We start from the raw sequence: 16,532 nt of genomic DNA, 5'->3' as shown, positions 1-16,532 counted from the left end.
TTGAATATAATAATTGGATGAAGAAAAAGAAACTAGGTATCCAGACTCACATAATTGACTAACTGAAATAAGATTTAAAATAAGACTCGGAATATAATAAATATTAGTAAGAGATAAAGAAGATGTAACAATTGAACCATAACCTACTAATGACATAGGAGTATCATCAGCGGTCACAATAGATATAGATGAACTAAGAGAAAAAGAAATAAAAGATGATAAATTGGATGACATATGATGGGAGACACCAGAGTCCAAAATCCACAAGGATAAAGATATACCTGAAATATCAGACGACGACAAACCTATATGAGAGGAAGCTGACATGGCAGAGGGTTGTAAAGCAAGGAACTGTTGAAACTGCTCAAACATGTATGAATTAGATTTCCATGAAGCATCTGCACGACCATGCATGATGACAGAACGAATAATTCTCAGAATAACCAAATTGTAAGGATACACATTTGTATGATCCGCAAAAAACTGATGTCAGGATGACCCGTGGTCACACAAAGAATCTGAGGCAGAAAAGGTTGTCAAATGTAGAAATCAGTAGAACAGGGCGTTAGTGTCAAAATCAATAGAAAAGGACGTCGGTGCCGAAATTGGCAACTTAGGACTTCAGCATCGAAATCGGTAGAAAAGAACGTCAGCGCCAAAATTGACAGCACAGGATATCGGTGTTGAAATCGGCAGAAAATAGTATCGGCGTCGAAATCGACAGAAATAATGTCGACGTCGAAATCGACAGAAAATAGATGCTGGCGCCGAAATCAACAGCAGCAGGACAAAAAATAGATGTCGATGCCGAAATCAATAGCAGCAGTAGAAGACGGTAGCGGCAATATGAAGGAATAACACGGGGCGGTAGAAAAAATTAGGTGAGAGAAGGAGAACCGCTCTGATACCATGTAAAAATTAAGAGAAGGAAAAACTAACCATCTTATTAAATCTTGAAATTGATACAAAGTATAAGATCTTATATAGTTAAATTAAGAAACCCTAAACTCTATAAAAAAAGGAAAAAGTCCAAATTTTTCTAAAAGCTATAAACAAATAAATATATAATCTAACAGACAAATCTCGACTTAAAAATATTTAAAACAATATAGATCTGCTATATTAACGGCTCCTAGTGTCGGCCCTACGGATATGGAGGAAGGTAAATGTAAGTATACAGACATTAGGTGTATTGTGGAATAAACTCCAGATCGTCAGTTCTTGAAATTTAACCCCTGGCTATTACGTTAAAGATACCATCTGCACTATGCCTTAGGTGTCTTATAAATATTTTTAAAAACTAATGGACGAGAGATTTTTTTTAGCACAGGAACGAATTTGCAAATCACCCTGGATTGTAATAAAGCCAATTGCCTTATGTGAGAAGGATTCAGATTGCATTGTAAACTAATAGTGCAATTAACATTTTATCATTCGAATTATTTTTGAGCCAATAAATAACGCAATCAGCTTCTGTCACGATTGTCTTAATCCACTGCTACTCTCTTCTTTCTCTGGCTTTTGCCTTTTGGTGATAATATTTAAGTACAATGTTCAGTGTTGGACACAAACAATCTAATGTCGGAGATTTATGGGTATTAGTTGAATTTAACCTACACTAAATTAAATTCAACTTACAGTCGAAATGACCTGAGCGGATAATCTCAAGCTGCCAGCAAGGGTTGGTTTCTGTAAAGTGCAGAGCGCAAGACCAGGTCTGCAGAACGGAAGACCAGCAGAGCTGAAGACTAGCAGAGCGGAAGACCAGGTCTGCAGAACGGAAGACCAGCAGAGCTGAAGACTAGCAGAGCGGAAGACCAGGTCTGCAGAACGGAAGACCAGCAGAGCTGAAGACTAGTAGAGCGGAAGACCAGGTCAGCAGAGCAGAAGACCAGGTCAGCAGAGAAGAAGACTAGAGCAGGTCTGCAGAGCGGCAGACCAGAGCAGGTCTGCAGAGCGACAGACCAGAGTAGCAGGGCAGGTCTGTAGAGCGGCAGGGCAGGTCTGTAGAGCGGTAGACCAGAGCAGCAGACCAGAGCTGCAGTGCGGAAGACCAGAGCAGCAGGGTAGGTCTGTAGAGCGGCAGACCAGAGTGGCAGGACAGGTTTGCAGAGCGGCAGACTAGAGCTGCAGTGCATAAGACTAGAGCAGCAGGGCAGGTCTATAGAGCGGCAGACCAGAGCAGCAGATCAGAGAGGCAGCGCAAGTCTGCAGAGCGGAAGACCAAAACGGCAGATCAGAGAGGCAGCGCAGGTCTGTAGAGCGGAAGACCAGAGCGGCAGATCAAAGAGGCAGCGCAGGTCTGCAGAGCGGCAGGGCAGGTCTGTAGAGTGGAAGATAAGGTCTGTAGGCAGAGCGAAAGACCAGAGAGGTAGAGCAGGTCTGTAGAGCGTCAAACCAGATCTACAGAGCGGAAGACCAGGTTTGCAGAACGGAATGACAGGGCTGGTCTATAGAGCGGAAGAGCAGGTCCGCAGAGCGGAAGACCAAGTCTGCAGAGCGGGAAACTAGGTCTACAGAGCGGAAGACCAGGTCTGCAGATAGGAACGACAGGGTTGATCTGCAGAGCGGCACTTGATCTGGTAAAACTGACCGAGGCCTACGAGAGTCGCAATTTCCTTGAAACAGATTTGCCCACCTCCGGCTGTGCTTCGAGGCTTACAAGGGTCGTCTGTTTCCTAGGATATAATGGTAGGCCGTGAATCCGACCAAGCACTAGTGGTCACGGTGAACTAAATGGCACCCGATTGCTATCACCTGCATTAATCTTCCTTTAATGCATCCGCTACACAAGCAGCAAAAAGGTTTACGTGGCAAAATGTTAGCTGTTCCACTTGGGCGAATTTTGCCCTGATCAGTCCGGCATTCGTGTGCGCAGGTCACGCTCGTACACGAATCAACTTGGTTCAATCTAAATCCGGGCCCTAGATTTGCACCCCCTTTGCACACCCACGCATGAGAGAGAGCATCTCCCTATGCATTTGTTCACAACCTCAATGTATGTGAATCAATATAAACCAACAAAAATGCCTTGAAACTTCCAATGTGGGACTAAAGTCTCATTCACAATGGAGCCTCTTTCCTATTCCATTTCTTCTCCATTCACTTATTCAACATTCAGTTCATCATAAACGGTCAATGTTTGATTGCTAATGTAGTTGAGTCGTTGTCTCGTAAAATAAACGTGTATTCAAACTTCTAAATATGGAAAGAGAGAGCACAAATCTTTTTTTTTTTAAGAAAATTATATTTGTAGGTCTTGATTGTGCTCAGCAGACTCAGCTTGCTCGATAATTTGACTTTAGACAACTTAACTTAGCTCTCGACTTCTCGACTTAGTTTCTTGAGCTGTCCCACAGATCGAGCTCTCAAGTCACCTTTTAGCCAACCGTCGAGTACTCCTCCACCATCACTATCAATTGTCTTGGTGTATTCAGCACAATCAAATTTATATTTTGTCATATTTGACAAAGAATTTAAAGTTACACATTGGAAATTTGATTTGGGTATTGATCGTATGCATGCCAGTTAATAGGAAAAATCTTAGTAAATCAGACAAATTGGACACTAGGTACAAGAAAGAGTTAGTGAATCAAGTAGATCAGACACCAGGCCTGGAGAATATCATTATTCAACAACACAGTCTATGTTGTTTATCCACGTTCATATAACCCGGGCCTTCTTCTGGTCACCTGGACTTCCCCTTTGTTAGCTTTTACATCCACGTATATGCCGTATCTTGTGCTGATTGGATATCAATCTAGACATTCAAGTCGCTTGGATCACTTATAGTCACTCAAAGATAGCCATATCAACGCTTATCCTAACTAAGGCTTATCTCTGATTTTAAATTGCCCTTACCTTCGCCCGGCATCCTGGAGCATCTAGTCGACCTAAAAAATTTTCTAATATCGTAGAATCCTATTTTTCCTATAACACAAGGATTAGTCCAAATACAACATAGAATATACAAAGTATGTCTACTATTTGGTCTATCTGGCCTTCTAAACCTACCTAGTATTTAATCAATATGACTTACCAAGACTTCTAACTAGTTTAGAATTCACTCCTTAAAAACTTCACACTTGTATATAGTTTATTCGTTTAGGATTTTTTTTTTTTTTGCGAAACATCTTGTCCCTCTTTGATCTATCTGGACTTTACACCTACCTATAGTTCACTCCTCTAGGGTTTTCACACTTGACTAACATTCTAATTCTTACAACCTACTAGGACTTTCACTCTTACTTAGCATTTGGTCTCTTTGACCATGGCTAGACTTTCCTTAACTGCCAAGCATCCAATCACATTGATTTGCTTGGACTTTCACTAAGTGCCAAACATCTAATTATCATTAATTTACGCGCTTGGACTTTACACCAACTGCCAAGTATCTAGTTATTATTGACTTGAACTTTACACCCATTGTCAAACATTCAATCACTGTTGATCTACATGGACTTTACACTAACTGTCAAGTTTCTGATCATCGTTGACATGTTAACACTTAACAACAACTCTTGGTCAACCATGACCGGATGTCTATTGTACCTACAACCTTCCTCTCATACTGACACAATCAAAACATATGATCAAATATCTAAACCTTAAACTAGAGATCGATTAGATCAATAATCTCCGTTTGATATTTGATAATATGTTTAAGTTAAAATAACCCATTAACCTAACTTTTCAAGTCTTATACCAAATCAAAAATAAAGATTTTTAACTTAAATTCCTTTATTCTTCCCTTTTACATACATCAAAAAAACTTATATGAAAAATAAAAACACTTGTAATCTATCTACCTTCAGATAAAAAAAATATGAAGTCCTCACCATTAGTCATCGCACCAACAAATTCTTAAATTTATAAACCTAAATAAAATTCTAACTTAGCTTTTCCCTCCATGAAATATATTTCATGTATTAATTTTTCTTTGAAAAATAATTCAATAAAAAAAAATTAAAATACTTTCAAAAATTTTCAAAGAATGTTTGTAATGAATTTTGAAGACCATTTTTAAAAACCATGTAACAAATTTTCAAAGAAATTTTGAAGATAATAAAGAATTTCAAAATATATTTCTAAGACTATTTCAAAGAATTTTTCAAAATCGAGAATGTATATGACTGGTGTTGACGTGCAGACGTGGGACAGATTGTTGGAGCTCACTGAATTCAAATAGGGAGTGTTACCCTTTTCATATCTCGGCATCCCCTGGCGGCCAAGAAGCTATGCACAGCCAACTCTGGAGCCTTGATATATAGAGGCAATGGTGGATCAAATAACCTCTTGGCCAAGACACACTATCTTATACTGGGAAGTTGGAAGTTGGTGAAGGTATGATTCTATAAAGCATCAAATGATTTTGGCTCTCCATATACTAGCATGCCTGACTGGGGTCATTGACAGGTTATCAATCTTACAGATAACCAAACTGAAAGAAGAAGAATAGGAAGAAGAAAAGAATACGAGAATAATAATAGAACTTATTATTTTCTATTGATAATTATCCTAAACATGTGGCAAAAAGGCGAAATCGCTCACTCCCAGCGCCCCCGCCGCACCCGACCCAAGGCCATCACGAGGGAGATACATCACAGCATCCTGAGCGAGCATGATAATTATCCTAAACATAGTACAATATATAATGGTTAAAAAGGTACTCGGTCAATTAATTAATTAACAAATTACAGAATAATTCTAAGAAATATTCTGAGAATTATTCTAATAATTATAATAGAATTATTAAAATAATCCTAATATTATTTTGAGTTAATTTGGTGATTTGATCCGATCAATCTTGGTGATTCTCTTTTATCTCTTTTACCCCAGACAAATTCAACGGGAGATCTCTAACATTGAGTTTGCTTGCTAGCTTGTTGAAACGATGTTTGTATAATGGTTTAGTAAAGATATCAGCAATTTAATCCTCCGTAGAAACATAAGAAACTGATAATTGTTGAGTCGCCACACGCTCTCGAAGAAAATGAAAATCAATTTCCACATGTTTTGTACGAGCATGAAAAATCGGATTTACTGTGAGATATGTTGCTCTAATATTATCACACCAAATTTTGGGTGGAATATTTGATGCAAGATGAAGTTCAGAGAGAAGTGATTGAAGCCAAATAATTTCAGACGTTGTATTTGCTATAGCTTTATATTCTGCCTCAGTGCTTGAACGAGAGACAGTAGGTTGCTTTTTCAAATTCCATGAGATAAGGTTTCGTCCAAGAAATATTGCATATCCACTCGTAGAAAATCTATCTTCAGGAGAACTTACCCAATCCACATCACTATAGGTATGTAAATCTCGAGACGATTGACGATATAAAAGAAGACCATGTAGAATAGTATCTTTGAGATAGTGAAGTATTCTTTTTACATTATCTCAATTTTGTTCAGTTGGAGCATGCATGAATTGACAAGCACGATTTACTGCAAAGGTAATATCAAGGCGTGTGATAGTGGCATATTGTAAGGCTCCAACAATGCTTCGATAAATTTACGGATCAGTCAAAGCAGAAGAGGATGTAGTTGTAGAGTTGCATATAGCAATTGGTGTAGAGACCGGACGTGCTCCATCCATTTTAACTCTTTGAAGAAGCCCAGTAATATATTTGTTTTGAGAGAGAAGATAGCCTTCCTCATGTGGAATAAGTTCAATACCAAGAAAAAAATGAGCAATACCCAAATCTCGTGTAGGAGACTCTTGATTTAAAAGACTTAATAAACTTGTGATACCCTTGTAATCATTGTCGGTTATTAGGATATCATCCTCATAAATAAAAAAAAATATCATATATCCATCATTATATTTGTGGAATAGAGATGAGTCAGTTTTTTATCTAGAAAATCCTTGAGCTTGTAACCAACTAGATAATCGATGAAACCATGCATGAGGAGCTTGTTGAAGACTAAATATGGATTTCTTGAGTTGACAAACATGAGATAGAAATTGTGGATGAATGAACCCAGGTGGTTGCTCCATAAATACAGTTTCCTCAAGATGGTCATGAAGAAATGAATTTGAAATGTCTAATTGTCGTACGGGTCAATTAGAACTAACAGCTACCGATAATAATAGTCTGACAGACGTAATTTTGTTGATTGGCTAAAGGTGTCATTGAAATCAATACCTAGTTGATGACTAAATCCTTTAGCTACAAGTCGAGCTTTGTATCGTTTAAGAGAACCATCAGCTCGATGCTTAAGACGGAATACCCACTTAGAGCCTACAACATTCATGGAGGGAGTGCGCAGAACTAGGCTCCATGTTCTATTGCGGAGAAGTGCATCAAATTTTGTAGTCATTGCACTACACCAATTTGGATCTTTATTCGCCTGTGTAAAACAAGTTGGTTCAATAAATTTTGAAGAAACTACTAGAGCTCGTGGAAGGGGATGTCGAGTTGTCATTGATGGGCAACGTGCATAGATATCACTTAAGGAAAGCATGCGACGAGGAGCATTATCATCTGAATCACTTGTTGATGGTGACGAGGAAGTAGGTTGACATGGTGTTTTAGATGACGGACTTGTATTATCTGAAGATCTAGAACTAGAGAGCATATTATCTTCAATCGGCGATGCTTTCAAGGTTGGACACAGAATAGGTTTCATAACATCGTTCCTTTTATCAGTATGCACTGCTCTCAATGGAGTAGTCATCTGGGTTGATTCTGATGATCTAGGAGAATTTGTGGAAAGTTCTGGAGCAGTGCCTAGGATGTCATCTCCTCTTGCATCTCCCATGGGTTTAATTGGATAAGCAACTTGTGGTAATTCAGATGGGATATTATATGGTGTCAAGAAGGTACCACCGTTTGAAGATGGAGTTGTTGTGAAGGCTGCAAAAGGAAATAGAGATTCATCAAAAATAATATGCCGAGAAATATATATGCGTCCTGTCGATATATGTAGACAACGGTACCCATGATGCAAATTACTATAATCAAGGAAAACACATTGTTGGGAACGGGGATTTAGTTTATGCTTAGAGTAAGGTCGTAGCCATGGATAACATGCACAACCGAAGATACGTAAGAAGGTATAATTAGGAGATTGATTATGGAGTTTTTCCATGGGACTTTTATGGTGAAGTAATGGAGTAGGTAAATGATTCATAAGATAAATTACAGTTTGAACTACGTCATCCCAAAATTTAAGTGGAGCTGATGCATGATTGAGAAGAGCTAAGGCAGTTTCGATTATATGACGATGTTTCCTTTCTGCAGAGCCATTTTGTTCGGGAGTGTGAGGACATGAGACTCGATGGAGAATGGCCAAAGGGCCTAGATGATGATGAAGTGCTTGATATTCTCCACCCCAATCAAAGTGGAGGGAGAGTATTTTACGGTCAAAGAAATGTTCTACGTATTTTTGGAAATGACAAAAGATATCGAAAAGATCAGACTTTCGTTTCATGAGAAATACCCAAGTAAACTTGCTAAAATCATCAATAAAAACCACATAATAAAGGAAACCTTGATTTGATAAAACAGGAGCAGGACCCTAAACATCAGAATGAATTATTTCTAAAGGAAAACTGGACATATGAGAAGAAGAAACAAAGGACAATATTTATGACTTTTTACTTTCAAACATGCTTCACAAGAATGAGATGAGGATGACAGAGATGTCGGTAAGTCAAACTGATTAATGATTCCTTGAACAAGACGTAGAGATGGATGACCAAGCCGTGCATGCCAAGAGGTTTTATTTGTGCGTTCTCCAATTAGAGCTTTGGTGGATGTAGGTTGAAGTAGTAAAGACCATCTCTAGTTTCTCCTTTGAGCAGGGTGGCTCTGGTTGTGGAATCCTTCACAAGACAATAATGAGGATGAAATTCAAAAAACACATTATTATCAAGAGCAAATTGATGGACTGAGAGTAAATTTTTAGTGATAGAAGGAACATAAAGTGTATTACGCATAGAAAAGAGTCGACCCGATGAATGAAAAAGTGTATTTCCAAGGTGAGCAATTTGCAAACATAAATCGTTGCCTACTTGTACAGTGTCAGGACTATGATAGGAGGAGGCCTCTATAAGAATGTCATAATCTGATGTAATGTGATGAGTTGCTCCCGAATCTGGATGTCATCCTGAGATTGAAGAATTTGTCATAGGTATATAAGGATTGCTTGCAAGAGAGATTGCTTGCAAGAGAAAATGCTCCTGGGTGATATGATGGAGTTGAGGTTGATCTTGAGTTGTGGATGCAAAACCTCCAGTAAAATTTAAATCATCTCTTATAACATTGATGAGCAAAGTGACCATTCTTGAAACAAATCTGACAACGTCCTCATCCTCGACCTTGTCCTCGGCCTCGTCCACATCCTCGTCCACCTTAATCTCCTTGATGGGTAGTACTATTAATCTTGTGTGCCGAAAGAGCAAGAGAATCTGGGACCCTTTGAGATTGTAATTGTAGAAGTATCTCATGCAAAGAGAGCAAGCCATGAAGGGTATCAAGGGACACTTGATCTAAGCGAGTAGTTATACTAGGAATAAAGCTGTCATATTGAGGCCCCAATCCTGCAAGGGCATGTATTAGTAAATCTGGATCTGAAATTGGATGATCAATCGCAGCCAAATTATTGACAATGGTCTTGATTGATTGGATATATTCATTGATAGATTTATCTCCTCGTTGCACCGATCGTAACTGCATGCGAAGTTGAAGAACACGTGCTTGAGAGTGTGAAGCAAAGGTTCGAGTAAGAGCTTCCCATATTTGATGAGAACTAACAAGCCCTACAATTGTAGGAAGTATAGGCTCACTAATAGTTGAAATCAACAATGTCATAATTAGTTGATCCTTCTTACTCCATATAGTAAAGTTTGAATCATCTTCTTACGGTTTAAGAAAGGTACCATCAACAATTCCGAGTAAATCATGAACACGAAGTAGCGAAATAAATTGTATCTTCCAAAGCATATAATTATCATTATTGAGTTTGATAGGTAAATAAGATATGACATTTAGGGGTAAAAAAGAGAGTTGTTTCGCAAAATTTATTTATGTGGTGGATGATGAGAAGAAAGTTCCGACATTAAAAAGAGTTGTGTAATGATAACTTATGTAGGGTGAAAGATGGAAGAGAGATTAGGAGCAAAGGAACAAATTTGCTGTGAGGTTGCTGTTGTGAATGAGTTGCATGGACAAGCAACTCAATTTGTTTGGTGTTGCCAATAACGACCACCAGAATATCGTTCTTCACGTTGACGTGGCAGAAAAGAGAAGGTTAATTAAAAAGTGGAGCAATTTCGAAAAGCACGGAGCAAATTCGAAAAAGCATGAAACGAGAGAAACGACAGCAGTGCAATCAAAAGGTGCACAGATATAGCCAAAAAGACGTTAATAAGAGTTCGTCTTTTATTATATCTATGTCTCAAAAAGATAAGGGAATAAAAAAAGAGATGACTTTAATATCATGAAAGAAGAATAATAGAAAAAAGAAAAGAATATGAGAATAATAATAAAATTTATTATTTTTTTATTGATAATTGTCTTAAATATAGTATAATATATAATGGTTAAAAAGATACTCGGTCAATTAATTAATTAATAAATTATAGAATAATTCTAAGAATTATTCTGAGAATTATTTTAATAATTATAACAGAATTATAAGAATAATCTTAATATTATTTTAAGTTAATTTGATGATTTGATCCGGTCAATCTTGATGATTCTCTTTTATCTCTTTTACAAACATCCCCTATCTCTTGAGTTACAATGTGCTAGCAGAATTCTATGCTAGTCAATTGTGCTCTATGAAATATTTAGCAAAGGAGGACTCATTTCGGGTGAGATAGATTCATTATCAATACTTGGGGCAACTAACCTTTGGGTGTAGCAAGCAAAGGCATCCGACTCTCCACTCATCAAAAACTATTACAGATCTGAGATGGCCTGTCTTAGGCGCATAATCACACTAGAGCAAGCTGTTTCAGTGCTCACTTGTTGGTACGCACAAGGCTAATAAGGACCTTCGAAATCTACAACTTCTTCCATCCGAGAAGTAGTGCTCAGTCATGGACCACCATTGTTTAAAAGCCTTACCTCATGACAAAGCATAGTAATACAAAGAGTATCGAATGCTGCCACGAATGCAAATAATGATCAATCGGATGCTGAGCTAGGTTGAAGTTAAGGAATGTCAATGGGACCATCTCTTTTTCACTGAGTTGACTAGCTAGAGCCAACCGATCGATCTCCTAAGGCTGACCCGTCAGAGCTGATCGACCAATCTCCCTAGGCCAAGCCGTCAGAGCCGTCTAGACAGTTTTCCAAGGATGACCCGCTAGAGCCGACTGAACAGTCTTCCAAGTCAATCATTCAAGCTGACTAAGTAGTACATAAGCCACATATGAATTGTCAGAACATGAAGATTGTTAGAACACATGGATTATTAGAACATGAAGATTGTTAAAACACATGGATTATCAGAACACGTGGGTTGCCCAAACATGTGGAGTAGTATGAGTGACATATATAGTATACATCCTTATAAGATCTCCACTGTACAATACATGAACAACATAACCCTCTGACATATATGACATAATATATTCTTTATTATAAATGTGACGTATAATCAATTCAGAAATTACAAAATGTTATGTAAGGTCCATCCCCCGTAGGCGCAAGTACGTTTTTCTCTACTCACAAAGTCAACACTCAATCGCTCATCTGCCATTTTTTCCTCTACTGTACTAACTTGAACGTCAGAGTGATCGTGACAGAGAACCCCCTGCTTGTTTACTTATATTACTTTTTCATCCCTTCTTTGTGTGCTCGCAGACATTTCTTGTTCGAGGTCTTCTTCTGATCAACTTCCTAGGCAACTCATCAGTGGTCTAGCCTCATCAATTTTAGATGGGATCACACAGATTCACCTTGTTGCTTCTTGCACATGGATACTTGCGAACCAAGGATCGTCTACCATAAGTGCAATATATACAAGACGTGCTTGTTATGTCAAGGGAGAATAAAACGTCGATCACACCTTCTTTCAGTGTCCTATCAGCATGGTCCTATGGGCCAAAGTGCGGGCACGGTGGGCATGCGATAGGAGATCACGGCAAGGAGAAAGTTATAGGTTTTCAAGTGGACGTTCCGAGGAAGCTGTCATCTCACTAAGATGCGGTTTGTAGCTATATATGTTGTGCATAATTTATCTTATATGGCAAGTTAGGAATCAATTTATTTCAACAACAACATGTCGAATATTGATAGAATGTTCATAAAGATTCAAAGGCATGAATTTACTATTTGAACACCTAGTATATGTATATTTTTCTCGATTTCTTAATAATATTTATCTTAGAAAAAAATTATGAAATATATTTGTTACAACTGTTATAACTATAATTAAGTATTTTTTTTTAAAAAAAAATATTATAGTGGCTATGATCTGTACGTGCTATAAAGAAATTTTTTGAAAAAAAAATAAGAAGAGGTGTCTTTTTCATAATAAATATATATATTTTTAATGATTTTAATAAATAGGGATTATTATTATTATTATTATTATTATTATTATTATTATTGCATATATAGAGTAATTTCTTCAACCACGTGATTGATGAGAGTAATCAAGATAACAATCATCGTCATGATTTTATCAGTGTCGTTATTGGAAAATACAATAATTTTGGTGGATGTGCAAATCAACGAGATCAATACAAGAGTTAATAACGATAATAATAATAAATATAAGTGGACCCCTTCTCAATTTGTAGTTAATTATAACCATGGAAGAAGATCAGAAAGGGAAGCCAGAGAGATGAAGATGGCTGGGCCCATCAAAATTGTGCAAGATCTGTGATTAGATCTGGTGAGGTTGGAAGGTAGCTGCCACTTTTAACTGCCACCGTTGAAGTCATAGATGGCAAAATCACCAAAACAGACAAATCTAGTAAGAAACCAAATGAGATCGCCAGGTTGCATGCGGTCACACTGTTTGATGGATCCTCACTGATTAGCAGAGCCAATTATTTGCTTGCATGTGTGAATGTGAGATATATCGCCAGGCCAGATGTTCATTGGACGACCCCAGCTGCCTTAATTGTATTTTGTTCTTATTTGTATTTGATTACCGTGCATGTATCTTTCTATCTCATCGAATACCATCCAGAATAATCAAAATTTGGTCAGCTAAAATTAATACATGCAAGTGTATACATGGATATTTTAGTAATATCATATATGTACATTAATTACATGCATGTACATATATGCATTCTAATTAAAGGATAAAAAAATTCTAGCCGACCAGATTCTAGATTCTGACGAATAAGAATTACCGAATTCTAAAAAGAAGAACATGTTGTGGTTGTGGAATAGAAAGAAATCTTAAAGGGAAGTCTAATCACATTAAATACTCTATAATTACTTTATTTAATTAATTTTTCCTGTACAATCACTTTAATTACTTGAATTTCATTATTATATATTTGTTCTGGTTGCCATTTTGGCCATTAACCTACCAATTAATAGTCATTCATTATTTATTTTTTTTACGTTAGCATACTATTTGGATGAGTAAATCATCTTTTATTATGTTATTATATATTTGTTACATTTGTATTTCATTGCTTTATATTTTGATTAGACTAAGAGGGTATTTGACTAAAGTTATTAAAAATAACTTATAAGCTCGTACAATTTATAAGTTGTTTTAGGAACTTATAAGTTGGTAGAACTTATTTTAAAAATAAGTTGTTAAAGTGTTTGGTATTATAAGATTTTTTTATTAATAAAATTATCCAAAAGAGTATAATACTATTAATAGAGGATTTTGAGATTTTTATTAATAGAGAGTTTTGGACGAATTTTTATACCGGGGAGAGAAAATTGGAAAGAGGCATTGGCCGAGAAGATGACATGGTGTTGGAAGAAAAGTCGACGGAGATAAAAAGATATTAGGCTTATAAAAATTTATGGAGGATAAGATGAGGATTTATGAAATTATATAAGGATATTTTAGAGAAAAAAAATTATTAAAATAAGATTTTTTTTAAAAAGTAAGGACTTCCATATTTTTTTAAAAACAGCTTATAAACTTCAAAACATCTTATTTTGACAGCTTATAAGTTGTTTGAAAAAAATTTTACCAAACAAATTTAAAGAGTTTATAAGCTCCAAAACAGCTGATAAACTGTTTTAGATAGCTTATAAGCTCAGCCAAACACCCTCTAAATTAAGAATTATCATTTCAATTAAAAGTTATGTTATTCACCCCACCAATTTTATTAATAGATTTCATATATTCAACGAAAAATAAATAGATAAATACCAAAATAAATACACGTGAAGTTAAAAAAAACCTTTTATTATTTCGCTTTAAACCAAAGTCATATTAAGTAAAAAATTAAAGTTTTAGGACTATTTAAGAATACGTAATGAGTTCGAAATTAGATTGATTTTGAAGTAAAAAAAAATTCTTTTACTTCATTAGTTCCGTAAAGATACAAAAGTATTTGATATATGTGACTTCAGATATTATATTAATTGACAAGGTAAGTTATTTATATATAACTTCACAATTTTTTTATTGTGGTGTAGTAAATATTTGCTTTTACTTCTGTATAATCTGACTTGATCTATTTTTTTTATTGTATTACTTCTTTGTAATGTAGACGTAATAAAACATATTTTACCGTAGCAAAAATTTTAATTTAATAAAGTAATTTACACGAACAACTTCACAATTTAAATTTATCAAATTATTTTATATTGTATTACTCCACCAATAATTTAATGATTTTCTAAAATAAACTGGATTAATCATCTCTCCTGGGAGTATGATGCAGCGGTAAAACATTCAGATTATCACTCAGACACCCGCAGTTTGATTTTCAGTTATGATGAATTTGTTAACTGTCCATTACGAACGCTTACCGATTTACCTGATGATTGATGAAAAAATTTTATGAACCAAGTTGATCATCCAATACTAGTTAAGCAAACTAAATTTATCATTTTTTTTTTCCGTCCCACCGCCAACAGTCCACTACTTGTATTGACCTATAATTCAAAAATATACCCAACAGGTAACATAGGAATACTGGAATAAGAAAGTGTAACATAAAATTAATTCTTACAGCGAACAATAAAAACACTGGGCAATCATTTGTCTTCTCCTTAGATTCCTGAAAAGCATCTTGCTTCTTGTTCCCACGGGGAGTGATAGGACAAACATTGTACTTGACACTCTTGTGGATATCATCCTCACTGTAAGATTTTATAATAAAAAAACTTGGCATCTGAATACATTACAGGAAATCCTACTTGTTGTATTGATCTTTATCAGGAACTTGAGAAGTGTCCTGGGCATTTGGAGGAAGACTTTGTCCCCTAGTTGCAACAGAAAAATTAGGCCCAAATCCCTTCTGATTTCTGAAATGACCTGCCCTCGGTCCTTTATTAAGCTCACTTAGCCCTTCTGAGTTCTCATTACCATAGCCACTGAAGCCATTGACCTAGCCTCTATGCTTATACTTGTGATCCATGGACATTACCCATCTTCCATTCATGCTAGAGTTATAGATATTTTTCTAGCGCGTGTCTACGAAATGCATCACGGATCACCTAACCTCATGTAAAGAGCTACTGTGCTAGGCGAAGTCCCTCATAATTTTGATAATTCTTGTAAAACCTAAGCCGCATGAATTCTAAAACATAAAGAACTCAAATCTAGGAAATACAAGAAGATCTAGTTTCATCAATTAAACATGACATAAGAAAATAAATATATATAAATACTGTAATTACGAATAATCTGAACGCAACGGAATTAGAGCTCGTTGATCCGATAATCCTGCGGAAGAAGAAGGAGAAGAAAGTTGGTTTTCCGGGGGAGTAAAGGTTGACGGCGCCGAATCCTCTTCGTCAATGGGGAACGAAGAGACGTCTCAAAAGGATGCCCTAATTCTCTGGAGACCAACACATTATATAGTGCACATCTATTATCAGCCCATAGATGATAATCAATATGAGTAATGTGTTCTACGCATATTTGATCCACATCCAATAACCCAAAACCTCAATAACTTTTAGTTAGATCACTTAAACGAGTTTGGATCATATTCACATGTACAACTTACAAATAAGCCCACCTAATAGGAATAATTATATCCAACAATCTTCCACTTGGGCTACATATGAGTTGTATATAAAATACAAGTAAAACTTTAGTTGATATCAAACTTTATAGGTACAAGATACCTCTGTAAATAATATGGTCCATTAACTTCATTGGTATAAGACTAAAGAGGTCATAACTACTGTATATGATCGTAACAAGCCCCAACAGTAATCGCAACACCAATATCATTAATGACATAGATCAAGATGTAGATGCGTAGAGTGGGAATTACATGAAATGTGATTAATACATATCAATTTTCAACTAGTCCTAAAATGACCTCAAAAAAGATTAGATCATATTTGTAAAATACTTTATGCTAAACTGCAATAGTAAATCATGATCAACTTTATGATTCTAAAAAGAAT

Source organism: Zingiber officinale, chromosome 8B (genome assembly GCF_018446385.1).
Source record: "Zingiber officinale cultivar Zhangliang chromosome 8B, Zo_v1.1, whole genome shotgun sequence".
NCBI lineage: Eukaryota > Viridiplantae > Streptophyta > Magnoliopsida > Zingiberales > Zingiberaceae > Zingiber > Zingiber officinale.
The sequence above is the reverse complement of the archived record's forward strand: the minus strand, read 5'-3'. Positions refer to the sequence as shown.